At 39.5% G+C, this 15,779-nt stretch overlaps 1 pseudogene; it reads right to left on the bottom strand.

Moving 5' to 3' along the window:
- The window catches only part of LOC149119286 (uncharacterized), a 212,042-nt pseudogene that overhangs the window by 163,065 nt on the left and 33,198 nt on the right, over positions 1-15,779 (bottom strand).

The raw sequence follows: 15,779 nt of genomic DNA, 5'->3' as shown, positions 1-15,779 counted from the left end.
GGACTTGGGACATATTTCAATTCTTTCCCAGGCACATTAGCAGAGAACTGGATTGGCAGCAGAGCAGCTGGGACTCAAACTGGTGCCCCTAAGGGATGCCAGTGTCACAGGCAGTGGCTTTACCTGCCTGCAATGCCAGATCTTATAACCCCATGAGCATCAATCCAATTCTTGGCTGCTCCACTTCTGGTCCTATTCTCTGCTAATGACCTGGGAAAGCAACAGAGGATAGGCCAAGTGGTTGGGCCCCTGCATCCACATGGGGGAACCAGAAGAAGCTCCTGGCCCAGCCCCCGGCCATTGCAGTCATTTGGGGGGTGAACCAGCAAATGGAATGCCTCTCTTTCTCTCTCTAATTCTGCCTTTCAAATATATTAAATAAACCTTAAAATAGTGAGAAGAGAGGAGTAGGCATAGCATAATTACTTGAAATGCCCTCATCCCATATTAGAGTGCCTGTTTGAGTCCAGGTTCTACTCCCAATTCCAGCTTCCTGCTAATACACACTCTGTGAGAAGCAAGAGATGGCTCAAATACTTTGATCCCTGTCTACTCTAAGATCCAGGCATTGGCCACGCCCAGCCCAAACTATTGCAGGCATTTGGGGAGTGACCCAGCAGATGGTACATCTCTCTATCTCTCTATGCTCCAAATATGATAAATAATGAAACAGAAATGTGTTCTAAATAAAAATAAAGGCAGAATTTTTTTTAAAAACAAAAACTGTAGTGGGTGTTTGGTATGTTAAGATGCACATTTATGATGATCACAACCTATATTGAAGTTCCTGGATTGAGTTTGGTTACATGGTTTCTAATTCAACTTCCTGTTAATGCACATCCTAGAAGGCACCAGGTAATGGCTCAAATACTTGGGTTATTCCATACAGGTAGGAACCCAGATGGAGTTCCTGTCTCCTGACTTTACTGGCCTAGCCATGACTGTTGGAGTGATATGGGGGGTGAAATAGCATATGGAAGATCTTTCTCTGTCTTTCATATAAACAAAAAATAAGATTTTAGGAAAATAAGAACTAGAACAAAAATAATTATGGGAAATATTAATCCAACTATATCAATAACCTTAAATGTATATTATCTAAATGTATCAAAAAATACAGTAGCAGGTGCCAGCACTGTGGCACAGTGGTTAAGTCAATGCCAACATCCCCTTTGGGCAGTGGTTCAAGTCCAGCTGTTCTACTTCCAATCCAGTTCCCTGCTAATGCACCTGGGAAAGCAGAAAAATATGAAACCAGGTACTTGTGTTTCCTGTACCCACAATGAGAGACTGAGAGGAAGCTCCTGGCTCCTGGTTTCATCCTGGCCCAGCCCTGGCCATTATGGCCATTTGAGGAGTGGACCAGCAGATGAAGATCTCTTTCTCTCTGTCTTTGCCTCTCTCTGTAAACTCCACCTTTAAAATAAATAAATCTTAAAAAAAGTAACAAGAAAATTAAAAGTACAACATTATGTTGTCTACAAAAAAATTAAATATAGAGGGAATTTGAGATCACACTGGTCCAAGGAAAATCAATTTCATTGTGTAAGAGGAATATGTTCAAGAGATCTGATGTACAATACAGTGACAATAATTAATAACAACATACTCTATTATGGAAATTAACTAAGAGATTAGAATTTAAGTGTTTTCACCATAAGAAATATAGGTATGTGGGGCTAGCATTTTGGCATAGTGGATTAAGCCACCATCTGCCATACTGACATTCCATGAGGACTGGTTCAGGTCCTAGTTGCTCTGCTTCTGATCTGGTTTCTTGCTAATTCACCTGGGAAGGCAGTGAAGATGACCCAAGTCCCTGAACCCCTGCCACTCACGTGGGAGACCCAGATGGAATTCCAGTTTGCTGGCTTTGGCCTGGTCCAGCCCTGCCCATTTGGCCTTTGGGGAGTTAACCAACAGAAGAAAGATTTCTCTCTCTGCCTCCTCTGCTTCTTTCTCTCTCTGTAACTTCGCCTTTTAAATAAATAATAAACCTTTAAAAATAAGTATGTGATAATATACATATCATAATTAGCTTAATGTATCTGTTCTACAATGTATAAGTATTTCCAAACTTCATTTTATATGGTAAACTTATGTTTGTCAACTTAAGTTATATAAATATGTATTTTAAAAGGTAAGCATAGGTGCTGGCATGGTGGCATCATGATATGGGTGTTAGTTCATGTCCCAGCTACTCCACTTCCAATCCAGCTCTCTGCTAATGGACTAGAAAAAGCAGAGGAGGATGGCCCAAGTGCTTAGGCCATGCCACCTGCATAGGGGACCTCAAAGAATTTCCTGTCTTGGGCCTAACCATTCCCAGGCATTGTAGCCATCTGGAGAGTGAATCAGCATGTGGAAAATCTCTCTCTCTCTCTCTCTCTCAATCTTTAAAAAAGATATAAGCATAAAGATACAAATTTAAATACATACAGAAATATAGAGCATTATAACACCAGTCCAAATGAACTTGGAATATCTATATCCATTTCAGACAAATCAGGATTTAGATCAGAAAAAATTTGCAAAGGTTACATAAGATACAGCAGGCAGTTGTCTAAAAAGGAATTACAATGCTTCATAACTATACATGTAACAGAGCATCATACTAATTAATGCAAAAACTTACAGAATTGCAAAGCAAAATATTGACACAACATTGTTAAACGTATAAACACAACAGTACACATAACAAGCAAGTGATTCCTATTATTTAGTGTAATCATTCAGAGACGCTAGTTAACACAAGATGGGAAAATCAATAATTAAGTCCACTCTAAGTTTTGGCAAATTGTAAAACAAATAAATGCATATATGAAAAGTTATATATTAATCTATCAACACTTCCTACTAAATTTGAACTTATTCACCATGTATGAAACAACAAAATTTTCCCATTATGTACAAAGCTTTACCATGCATTAGTTCTTCAAGAATTAAAAAAAAAAAACACTGTCATCAACATCAAATATAAACTTAAAATAAGCCAAATGCCATAAAATACAGAAGCGATGAGAGAATTTGGTGAACCACAGCCTCAAACAGCAGCATGCTGCATGTGAAAAATTTTGGGGGAAGCAGCATTACTTTAGTATCAATAGGTTAACATGAAATTGGACAGTTCACAAAAGGCAGAGGAGCTGGTGTCATGGCATAGCAGGTAAAGCCACCACATGCAGTGTCAGCATCCCATATGGGCACTGGTTTGAGTCCGGCTGCTCCACTTTCAATCCAGCTCTCTGCTATGGCCTGGGAAAGCAGAAGATGGCCCAAGGTCTTGGCCCCTGCACCTGTGTGGGAGATCCAGAAGAAGCTCTTGGATCCTGGCTTTGGACTGGCTCAGCTCCAGCCATTGCAGCCAACTGGGGAATGAACCAGTGAATGGAAGACCTCTCTCTCTCTCTCTTTCTCTCTCTCTCTCTCTCTCTGCCTCTCCTCTCTCTGTGTAACTCTGACCTTCAAATAAATAAATAAAAATATTTTTAAAAAAGGTAGAAACTGACAATAAGCTACAAAGAACATCCCAAAGAATCAAGATTTGATCATCTCTGGGGGGAGAAATAGAAAAGATCAGGAAGACACCTAAACTGACCAAGGCCCATTTATCCTGGGGACAACACTATGGATGTTTATATGTTCTTGAAACTTGGCAGAAAAGAAAGATGTCAAGCATTCTCTTTCCCTGGGGCTGGCGCTGTGACATAGTAGGTAAAACCCCTTACTGCAGTACTAGTGTCCCATATGGACACTCCATTTCCAATCCAGCTCTCTAATTCACCTGGAAATCAGCATAAGATCGCCCAAATGCTTGGGTCCCTGCTCCCATGTGGGATGGCCAGAAGCTTCTGGCTCCTGGCTATGGACTGACACAGCATTAGCCTTTCCAGCCATTGGGGTATGAGCCAAGTAGATGGGAGATTTCTCTATCTCTGCCTCTCTCTCTATGTAACTTTGCATTTCAAATAAATAAATACATACATAAAAAAATCTTTAAAAAATTCTCTTTCCCTTTTCATGCCTTATTGAATAAACTCAGGTTCCATGCAAGAACATAAAAATCTAACACTCAAATGACAGTACATAATTCAATTCCTAAATAATTGGGCAAAGTATAATTAGATTGCAGCAAGCTTCTACAAAGCACATAAAGGAGAATAGCTCTGGGAAGCAGCCTGCTTAATCCACAGTTCACAAAGGAACCCAAATGCAGAAGCTTAAACAGGTTTCCAAGCCTTGATAATCACTCTGACTGTGGAGATGTGATGCTAGCTGGAGAATGAATGAAACATTAACAACCAGAAAATGTAACTCTGGAGCCTGCACACTTTCAGTAATGTGGAATCATCCAAAACTAGAGTAGCAGCTCAACACACTCACCCAAAATGAGTTTAAGGTTCTGACCCAGGGTGTCTTTGACATTAGTTTTAACATCAAACATGAGATGTTTGTTGAACACTAACCAATTCTCCAATACCTATTAATTGCCAAACAATTCAGTTGTACCACCATCTAGAGTCAGCAGAGGCCTCAAAGGCTAAGTGCTCAGTGCCACAACAGTCCTCCCGCAGATGCTAGTGGAAAAGCCAGTGTTTGCTTTTTCTGATTACTGGTCTCCATTGTGATGTTATCTAGGGATCCTGCCCAGTCACCTCATTAGCATAAACTTAGCTACTATCTTAAAAGTATGTGTCATGCAGAATCAAAACCACCCCCTTCAGATCAGAGCACAGCTCCACCTGCTGTTGTGGTCATCTGAGGGGTGAATTAGTGGATGGAAGACCTCTCTCTCTATTTCTCTGCCATTCCTTCTCTCTTTGTGTAACTCTGACTTTCAAATAAGTAAATACATTTTTTTTAAAAAAAGCCACCCCTATCACTCAGGAAATTTCCAGTGTCTCTGGATCTGGATCTCTGTGCCAGAAAGTTAAGGCAAGTCCAAACAAATATTTTATTATACCAGGAACTGAAATAAACTCTTTAAATTCACAAATTTTTCTCATCCAACAGAATCTGATCTTCCTATTCTCCTTTACACAAACCATGCTCTGATAAGATCAACTCTGTAAATGTAAAATCAAACTGCTGTGCATCCAAAGCACATTGCTTTCTAGGTTTCACATCACTTAGCTATGATGGTTTTCTTCTGCTTTTGTCAGTTTTATTTTTTCCCTTCACAAAGCTGAGAGAATACAGAGTGCATGAATTACTACTATCTTGTCTCTTGAATATGAGCCTTTAAATTAGCTGACAGTGTCTCTGAGGAATAGGAACCACAGTAAGGAGGAAAAAGTTTTACTTTCCCAAGGTGTAAGCTATCTAGGTGGAGGGTATACAGCAGAGGCCCCAGTCTCAGGGACCCAGCTACTCCCATGACAAGTTCTTCCTCCTGCTGTTCTCCAAGTAGACTGACACAGAAGCTGCTATGCATACCACACTCCTAGGGGCTTTGATCACTGGGGGCATCTCGGGTCATTACCAACAGATGGTTTTAAAACCCAGACAATGGCAGAGTAGAGGGTTTATTGAGAAGACATAGCTTTAAATTTTCCAAGGAAAGCCTCAACTCTATGTCATGCTGATAAGACATCAGCACATAGACAGAGAAATGGAGAGGTGCCCAGATTTTTTTTTAAATTTATTTATTTTAATTTGAATTGCAGAGAAAGACAGATTTTCCATCTACTGGTTCACTCCTCCAAATGCCTGAAAAGGCCAGACTAGACCAGAGTGAAGACAGGGAACCAAAACCAAATCTACAGTTTGCCTGTGAGCAGCAAAGATCCAAGGACTTGAGACATCATCACCTACAGTTAGAGAATGAATTGGCAGGAAACTGGATTTGAACCATGGGAAGACCTCAGACACTCTGATATGGGATGTGGCTATCCCAAGCAGCCTCTTAATCAAACATCTGCTCAAATGTCCACTCCAGGACTTCATATATATATACATATCTATATATATACACACACACATATATATATATAATGTACACATTATATATACACATTATACATTATACATATTATACATAATATAATGTATGTGTATAATATACACATTATACACATTATATATATGTGTATGTATGTATGTATATATATATATTACACTGGAGTTTCTACTTTCTCTCCTAGTAAATACAAACAGAAAATAAACCTTTCAAAGACTTATTGATCATTCTATAGAAAAAATCAATTAAAATACAGAAGCTTAAGCTTAATTAAATATATCAAGGGGAAAATATTTTGTAGTGTTGAAATTTCAGTAAGGAACTTGGCATTTGGCAAGGTGGGGAAGAGAGATGAACATTTAGGGATTTACTGCCAGGCTTTACAGTATGGCTTAACATGGTTTATCCCATCTGAAACCCACAGAAAAATAAATGCAATTATGAGCTATCAATGAGTGGTACCAGGTGGGACTTTATAAAAAGTGTTTAATGGGTTTTCAACAGGGTGTCTGCTATAGAAACCTTTTTACATTGGCCTCTCCCCTACTGGCCACATGGTCTCTGAGCCACCTCAGGGCTCTGTCAATAAGAAGGCCATCATCAGATGCTGCCCCTCCAAATTAGACCAAAACCGTAAGACAAATAAAACTGTTTTCTGTAACTTGCACAGTCTGTGATACTGTGTTACTAGCAACAGAAAGCGTGCCCAGATCCCTAGAAGAGCTATGCCGGGAGGACCAGGTTGTAGGCTTGAGATCCTGATTCCCCCAACTCTGTCCCTCAGAAAGAAGGGACAGAGGATCCCAGAGATCATGGTTCCTCCTCACAGGAACACCACACATGCATTCTGAATTCTCCCTGAGGACAGTTCCGTCCTCCCCACACAAATTGAGGGGACCCCAAGCAGCACGGAAGGAGCTCTAGGTCTGAGCTGAAGTCTCTGAGTGCCGAGTGAGACAAAATGGCCAGTGTCCAGGCTGTAGGCTGAGCTCACAGCCTGCAGGTCAAGTAGAATGACCCCACACACTCACCCTGCCCGGCTTCCAAGGCCTCCCCCTGCACTTCGGAGGACTGCAGTTGTGCGAGATGTTCACAGAACGACAAGCCTCACCCACCTGGGGCCTTTCTCAGCAGCAGAGTTGGAAAGCCCAGTATAACCGAGCCAGCAAAGAAGATCACCATGGTTATGCAGTGTTGTCCCGGTGCGCTGAATAGACAGTTCTCACAGCCAGTAAGCGCACATGACATCAGAGGAGATGCAACCAATCAGAATCGCCCTGGGCATGGGGGCAGTCACTGGGGTCATGCAGAGTGAGGACAGTGAAGGATGAAGCCTGGACTAGAGTTTGAAGCCATCTCACCCTCCTATGGCCTTACTCTGCAGACAGCAGGGGGCTGGGTCACCTCCCTGGTGACCCCTCGCATGGGGGTCATATAAACTGCAACAACAAAGTGCTCATGAGTTGCAACTTCAGGACTTCAGTGTCTCTAACCTTTCTGACCTATTGGATCTTTCTGTCTATTGGATCCAGGGCCTTTCTTTGTCTTCATAGTCTTGTTTTATTCTGCCCTTAGGTCACTTGAATATATATTAAGAATATTTAAAGATATTACATTTGTTTCATTTCCCTTAAGAATTTCTTTCCTGGTCTGTATTTGGTCACTTACAATTGCTTCCTGTTTGTTTCTTGCTGGCACATAATGACCCACTTGATTGCATATATTGCTTGCTAATCCAGTAATTTTGCTTAATTCACTTATCAGTTTGGATTTACGTTTGGACTATTTTGGATTATCTTTGTAGATAATAGTGTCATCTTCATATATTGACAATTTAGCTTTTTAAAAATTTTTCGTTATATCTAACATTTTCTTTATGTTTTATTTTCCTGACCACATCTCCACTACATTTGTTGAGGAGAGACTGTGAGAGGAGCTCTAGCCCATAGAAAAGGTTTCAATGTTCTTTGTTTATTGTGCTGTTAGTTTTTTGTTTTAAAGAAGATTTTATTTATTTATCTTACAGGTAGAGTTAGAGAGAGAGAGAGAGAAAGGCTTTCCTTCCACTGGTTCACTCCCCAGGTGGCTGCAATGGCCGGAACTGTACTGATCTGAAGCCAGGAGCCAAGTGCTTCTTCCTGGTCTCCCATGCAGGTGCAGGGGAAAGCAATTGGGCCATCTTCTACTGCTTTTCTAGGCCACCGCAAAGAGCTGGATTGGAAGAGGAGTAGCCAGGACTAGAACTGGTGCCCATATGGGATGCTGGCACCACAGAGGATTAACCTACTGTGCCACGGAGCCAGCCCCAAGACAGTCTTTTTCTAAAGATTTATTTATTTATTTGAAAGGCAGAGTTACAAAGAGAAAGAGGCAGATGCAGAGAGAGAGAAGAAGAGAGAGAGAGAAAGACAGAGAGAGAGAGGTCTTCCATCAGCTTGTTCACTCCCCAAATGGCAGTAACAGCCAGAGCTGTGCTGATCTGATCTGAAACCAGGAGCCAGGAGCTTCCTCCAGGTCTCCCATGTGGGTGCAGAGGCCCAAGCACTTCAGCCATCTTCTACTGTTTTCCCAGGACATAACAGAGATCTAGATCAGAAGTAGAGTAGCCAGGACTTGAACCGGCACCCATATGGGATCCTGACACTACAGGCAGTGGCTTTACCTGCTATGCCACAGTCTACCCTCTGTTTCTTTCTATGTTTCTTATTTTAATTATAAGAATGAACCCAAAATGATTGATTTTGCCTTTGATTCCAACATATTCACCGAAGCATATAAATTTTCTCCAAGAACTGATTTAAATGGAATCCCAGGTACTCCTACCTTTGCTACTACATCCTATACCTGCAGACCCCATCTGCCTCCCAATGGCCCCAACCCCATGTGCCTGTAACTATGCCAGACTCTGTGTGTCTCTAATCATGATCCTGAAACCAGTATATTCTCTGAAGTATACCAGTTTATGTGACTGTGAACCCTGTCAGTCCTTTAGCTTTTGTCATTGAAGAATCTTTGTCTCCAGCCCAGCTCTTAGAAGACTGTCAATTGTGCCTGCAGCATGTGCTGGCTGAATGAGTCTACCACTTACAAGAATGACTGCTTCCCTTGTCCATATAGCCCACTTCAGGACTTCAGTGTCTCTAACCTTTCTGACCTACAGGATGACTTTTTTTTTGTCCTGCAGTCTCTCCATTCCCTGTGTCTCAGCTCATATGAGCATTTGGTGACATCTGTCCTTAGTCTGAGAGGGCATGCATTCCTTCAGGTGGCTCTGTGCCATTTATCTGTGTCCACTTTATGTTTCTTCCTTTTCTATTGGTCCCCATGCCAAGCGGCTGCACATTAAGGATCTTCTGCCTCACAAGTCTTTACCTAGTGTGACAATTTGATTATCTGTTAACCTACTGAAAGAATCTTTATGTCTTAAAAGTTAGGTCATGGTAAATATGGTTATATGTGGGCATAAGTTTGTTTTCATGAGAATTGGATAAATAAATAGGGACATGGTTGCTGCATGGTATGTTGATACTATTGTAGCCTTTATGAGAGCATGTCAAGATATCTTGTAAAGCACCACTATATATTCCCACCTGCCATGAATAAGACTTTCTGGTGTTTTGTATACTTGTAAACCATAGTCATTGTCATTGATGTTTTATATTGTTAACACCCTTATAGGTGTGTACTTCCACTGTTTTATTGATATGTGAACTTGCATTCACTTAATGTATAGTTAATGCTTTCTCATTATAATTCCCTAATGGTCAGCATATTTTATTTGTTTCTTTTATTCAGATTTTACTAAAGTTTTATCTTTCACAATAAGAGCAAATTTCAGGTGATTTAGAACATTTGTTATGTTGGGTTTCCAAATCACTTTTTATTGTTTCCATATAGAACTTGATAACTTCAAATTTCCATGCCTCTGTGTAATTTGATAATCCATTTTTAATTTATCAAGTGTAAGTTTATGGATAAAACTACTAACACTTTGAGTGGATCTTCACTGACAAATGAATCATGAATCTTCACAGACTCATTTTTCATGGAGAAATATGGTATTGTAGCATTTCACTGGAGTTCTATAAACTGTTAATGTGAGAAGAGAACACAAAACTGCAGTGACATGTAAATAAATACTCAGGGATCACCTCACTCAGTAGCTGTAGTAGACTCATATCTATGCTATAACATCACACTGAGGGCCACACAACCTCATGAAAAGCAAAATTACAAGTTACTGTACATTATATAGAATCTTTCAAAATTCAGCTAAATTTTTGTACTAAATCTGCCATGTCAAGAGTTTTCTATACCAGACTATATCCATCCTTGAGATTGTACCTCAGAACAGTTTTTCCCCATTTTGATTAGCATTGGGTTTATTCACATAGGATGTATTCCTGTGTGCCCTTTTACCCTGTAATGTGCACAACAGACATTTCAATACTTTCAAAGTTTCCCAATGCTAGCATAGCAGATTACATAGCAATTGCTCTCTTCTCCCTCTTTCAGTGGAAGGACTTTCAGCTCTAGTCTCCTGTGAAGAAGACTTTCAGAGATTTATATAAAGCATTTTTGAATGATGCAACAAAATTTCAGCCCTTTCATTCCAAGAGGGTAGAGCTGATTTCTGTGATCTCCTCTAGCAATTTGCTCTTTGCAGCACTCCCTCTCTGTCACCAGGTCTTTGATAGTCTTCTGAAATAGACTTTTAAATCTCTTTTTTTAAAAAAGGATTTATTTATTTATTTGAAAGTCAGAGTTACACACAGAGAGATAAGGAGAGGAAGAGAGAGAGAGAAAGAGAGAGAGAGTGAGTTAGAGAGAGAAAGGTCTTCCATCTGCTGATTCACTCCCTAATTGGCCACAACAGCTGGAGCTGCATGGATCTGAAACCGGGAGCCAGGAACTTCTTCCAGGTCTCCCACACAGGTGCAGGGGCCCAAGGACTTGGGCCATCTTCTACTGCTTTCCCAGGCCACATCAGAGAGCTGGATCAGAAATGGGCAGATGGATTTGAACCAGCACCCATATGGGATGCTGGCATTGCAAGCATCAGCTTTGCCTGCTAAACCACAGTGCCCGCCCTGGCTTTTTAATCTTTTAGTTCAAGCTCTTTATTTCTTTATGTAATTGTCCCAAGCCATGCTGATCTTCCTGGTTCTTTCTTCACCATCTCACTGATCATCAGCAGTCTCTTTGTACTGAGACTCTTCCCTTTTCAATAGACATGTCCTCCTATGCTCTATCACTACAATTAATCTACCTGTCAATTGTTGTTCTGAGCTTTGGATCATTTATAAATTTGGTAATACATGGATTATATCAAAACAGAGTTACTTTTCTTTGAGGTTATAAGTTATACACAATTTTTTACATTTGTAGTATTCAAACTACAGTCAGTATTAAATGTGACTTGATAAATAAATTTTGACTGCCTCTTATGATATGCAGTCTGTATTTTGCGCTATTATTAAGAGTCACATTTAGAAATTAACCCTAAAATATGTTGAATTTCAAGTATTTTATTTGTGTTCAAGGGGCAGAGCTGTTTAATTTCTTGGAATTTATTATCATAGAACAAAAAGGCTTCCTTATGATACCACAATATTTCAAAATGAAGAATTTTTAAGGATGTTATTTATTTATTTGAGAGGTAGAGTTACAGATAGAGATAGGAAGACACAGGGATAAAGGTTTTCCATCCATTGGTTTATTCCTCAAACAGCCACTATGGCTGGAGCTGGGCTGATCTGAAGCCAGGAGCCAGGAGTTTTTTGGGGGTTTCCCATACAAGTGCAGAGGCCCAAGTACTTGGGCCACTTTCCACTGCTTTTCTTTGCCATAGCAAAGAGCTGTATCAAAAGAGGGGCAGGACATGAACCTGTACCAATATAGGATACCAGCACCACAGGCAGAGATTTAGTTTACTGCAACACATCAATGGACCCCATAGGCAGAATTTTAAACCCCTGAGTCTCATAGAAAAAAATGATAGCAATTTGAAAAAGAAACAATTTTCAAGTTTCTTTGGAAAAAATTGACTTCATATAACATGAGACTTTGGAAAAGGTAATCTGCAGATGGACATGAGAGTGAAAAGATTATTTTTAAAAATAGCATTATGCTTAAGATTGAAATGTGTTATGATTAACATTTACTTCTTTAGCAATTATTTTACAATGGACTTATAGCATGTGATAAAAATCAGTCTCAATAGAATATTCTCTGGGACATTTGCTGAAGATTTTTTTTATAAAAAAAAAAGCTAGTATTCTGGGAGTGCTAGGTGGTATTCTGCTAGACAAGATTTATCAGAGGGGATCTTAACTAATAGGAGATTGCTGTCAAATGTGCATTTCCAGAACTGTACCAGGCTGAAGCCAGAAGTGAAGAATGCAATCCATGTCTCACACTTAGGCATAAGACTTACTTGAGACATTTCCACTGCCTCCCAGGGTCTGCAAGTATGAATAAGCCTTGTTCAAAGTAGAGACAAATGAGACTGTCCATTTCTTCTGTCTTCATGAGATGCTTAGAGGACAATCTATAAGAAAGCTGGAGGGCCAGTACTGCAGCTCACTAGGCTAATTCTCTGCCTTGCAGCACTGGCAGACCAGGTTCTAGTCCTGGTCAGGGCACCGGATTCTGTCCCGGTTGCCCCTCTTCCAGGCCAGCTCTCTGCTGTGACCAGGGAGTACAGTGAAGGATAGCCCAAGTGCTTGGGCCCTGCACCCAATGGGAAACCAGGATAAGTACCTGGCTCCTGCCATTGGATCAGCGTGGTGCGCCGGCCGCAGCACACCAGCTGTGGTGGCCATTGGAGGGTGAACCAATGGCAAAGGAAGACCTTTCTCTCTCTCTCTCTCTCTCTCTCTCTCTCACTGTCCACTCTGCCTGTCAAAAAAAAAAAAAAAAAGCTGGAAATCAGTGCTCAAGAGTGGCTCCAGTTTGCTGCATCTGTTCACTTATTTCTAATATGTATATTTGATGTGAAAGTGACCAATCCAGCTCTCTGCTATGGCCTGGGATAGCAGAACATGACCTAAGTCCTTGGGCCCCTGCACCCACATGGGAGACCAGGAAGAAGCACCTGGATCCTGGCTTCAGATTGGCACAGCTCCAGCCATTGTGGCCATTTGGGAGTGAAGCAACGGAAGGAAGACCTTTCTCTCTGACTCTCCCTCTCACTGTCTGTAACTCTACCTTTCAAATAAATAAATAAAATCTTTAAAAGAAAGTGACTTTTCACATTTTTATCAACTGTTTAAATTGAAGAGTTTATTTTCTTATTGTTGATTAAGTTTTTGATAAATTTTAAATACAATTCCTCTACTGTTTCCTCACATGGCACTTGTCTTCCACTATTTGAACTGTGTCTTTTCAAATATTCATTCATTCATTTATTCATTCATTCATTTGAAAGGGATAGCAACATACATGGAGAGAAAGTGAGAGTGAGAGCACGAGAGAGAGAGAAAAGAGGAAAGAGGAGAGATAGGGAAATATCTTCCATCTGCTGGTTCACTGCCCAAATGCCCAAAATAACTAGGTCTGGGCCAAGCATAAGCCAGGAGCCAGGAACTTTATTCTGGTCTCCTACGTGGTTAGTAGCAACCCAACGATTTGGGGCAATTTCTGCTGACTTCTCAGGCACATTTCAAGGAGGCTAAATGGTGATCATTGAGACTATAAATGTTGGCTTTTATTTATGAGGCAGGCATTCTGAGTATGCACTGTCATGATGTCTGCAACTCTGAAGTGGTTCACAGAAAATGCACACATAAATAGATGAAGCAAAAGCCACAAAACTGTAGCAAGTGTTGAACTTAGTGAAAGTGCATGGGTGCTCATTGTGTTTTCCTTACTTTAAAAAAATTAGGGTGTACAAACTTCATACATTTCATATATACAAATTTGGGAGCACAGTGATTCCCTTCACCCTATCCTCCCTCCTGCCCATACTCCAACCTTTCTTCCTCCCTCTACTATTTCTATTCTTATTTTTTTGTTGAAAAGGTATCTCTGTTACAGTGCAACATTTTATAAGAGATACATGTCTACAAAGAAGTGAAACAATATAGATGTGCTTTACATCAACAGATACTCTTCTTACTCTGAAAATAATTGACCCACTGTAAATGATATGAATCAGTCAAAAATATGTTTAACAGAGTCCTACAGGGCACCTATATAAGACAACACTCAATGTATATATATTTGACACTGCCCAAGTGAGGATATTAATTTTTGAAGAACATTAGACACAACTTGAGGTCTTTTATTCCATGAACGATTGAGGTAGGAGTCTCCATATATCGCCATTTTCACAGATACATCTTAGGTCAAATGAAAGTTCCCAAAAAGACAGAAATCTCCAAAACTGAACCATCAGACTATGTACCAAGTCTTTCATTCTTTAGATGAACAAGGTTAGGAATTCTACGTGCATCAAAAGATTTACTAAAGATAATACAAGTTGTAATATAGTTTGTAGACATGTTTGTAAATAATACCACAAATTTCAATTAGGATTTTATGTGTTAAAAAGCTTTGAAAGTGTTTAAAAATAAATAGCACAAACATTCATGATAAAACAAATAGTACTGTGCCTGTTGAAATGTGTTTCCACATCTATTATAAAAGAAACAACTGCTGTTTCTTGCTGTCAATCAGCAACTTCTCACCTTTTTTTTTTAGTGTCATATTTTTAGGTAACCATGGCCAGTTTAATTCTAATAAAATAACCTTAGGATGTGAACTTAAAATATTTTTTCCATTTCCTTAACCCAAAGAATGATCATATGAAGCATACATCATATATAGTCATTTTTGTACATTATGAAAAAGGTGAAAATAAATGAAGATTCAGATTAAATGAACTGCTTTTAATAAGTTATAAGTTTAACATTTTAATATGTTATATGTCTTAAAATAAACATTATTAAAAGTAAATTTTAATTAATTAAAAACAAAATAGTAAAGCCACTGCTAAAATTAAAAAAAAATAAAAGAATGAAGAAAAACCACATCATGATGTAGAAAAATCTACTTGGTTTGCATCATTTCGTATCATTAAGTAGAATATTTAATGAGACAAGTTTCATAACAGACCTCTTCATGGTCAAAAATGCTTTCTATTAAATATTAACATGTAATGAAGGATACAGAAACTCAGGAGGCCAGACTCCAAAGAAGCATCCACACTTCCAGAGTGTGTGGTTGACCAGAAAAGTGCTTAGTCAGCTGTAATTTAGGAAGCAAGAGAACTAATAGACCTCTGCCTATTCCAGAAAAAAAGACTATTACAAAGTTCAGATTTACATCTGGCTGTAAAAAACTAAGATTCAGAAAGACCATAAAAGTTTTATTTTAACCACATATTTACAAAAAAAAAGCAATTCATACATGAAAACTGGGTTTCCCTTGGTTTTAATACATCAAAAGGACATAATCTAATCTAACTCATGCAACACTTTCAAAGGTACACTGCATTGGAAATATATTTGCCATTGTAGTGGACATTTCTACAAACCAAATGCCTATGGGTGCTTCTGAACTTGCGAAAAAAAAATCAGGTACCACAGTTCTCAAAGATGGCTGTGTTTCATACTTGGTGGAAACAATGAAGACAGCCTTCAGGAGTCTCAATACCCATTGCAACATGATTTCCTCTCCCTCAGTTTGCTTACTGACTTCCGGTCACTTGATTAGAAGGCCTGTTTTTTCATTGCTCCTTTGCTAACTGCTGCTGGTACTTTGTAGGCTATACATTTTAAACTTCTGTAAAGAACATTAAAAGCTACTTCATGAAATT

Source organism: Oryctolagus cuniculus, chromosome Y (assembly GCF_051225735.1).
Source record: "Oryctolagus cuniculus isolate XC-2025 breed Fujian yellow rabbit chromosome Y, ASM5122573v1, whole genome shotgun sequence".
Lineage (NCBI taxonomy): Eukaryota > Metazoa > Chordata > Mammalia > Lagomorpha > Leporidae > Oryctolagus > Oryctolagus cuniculus.
The sequence above is the reverse complement of the archived record's forward strand: the minus strand, read 5'-3'. Positions and strand labels throughout refer to the sequence as shown.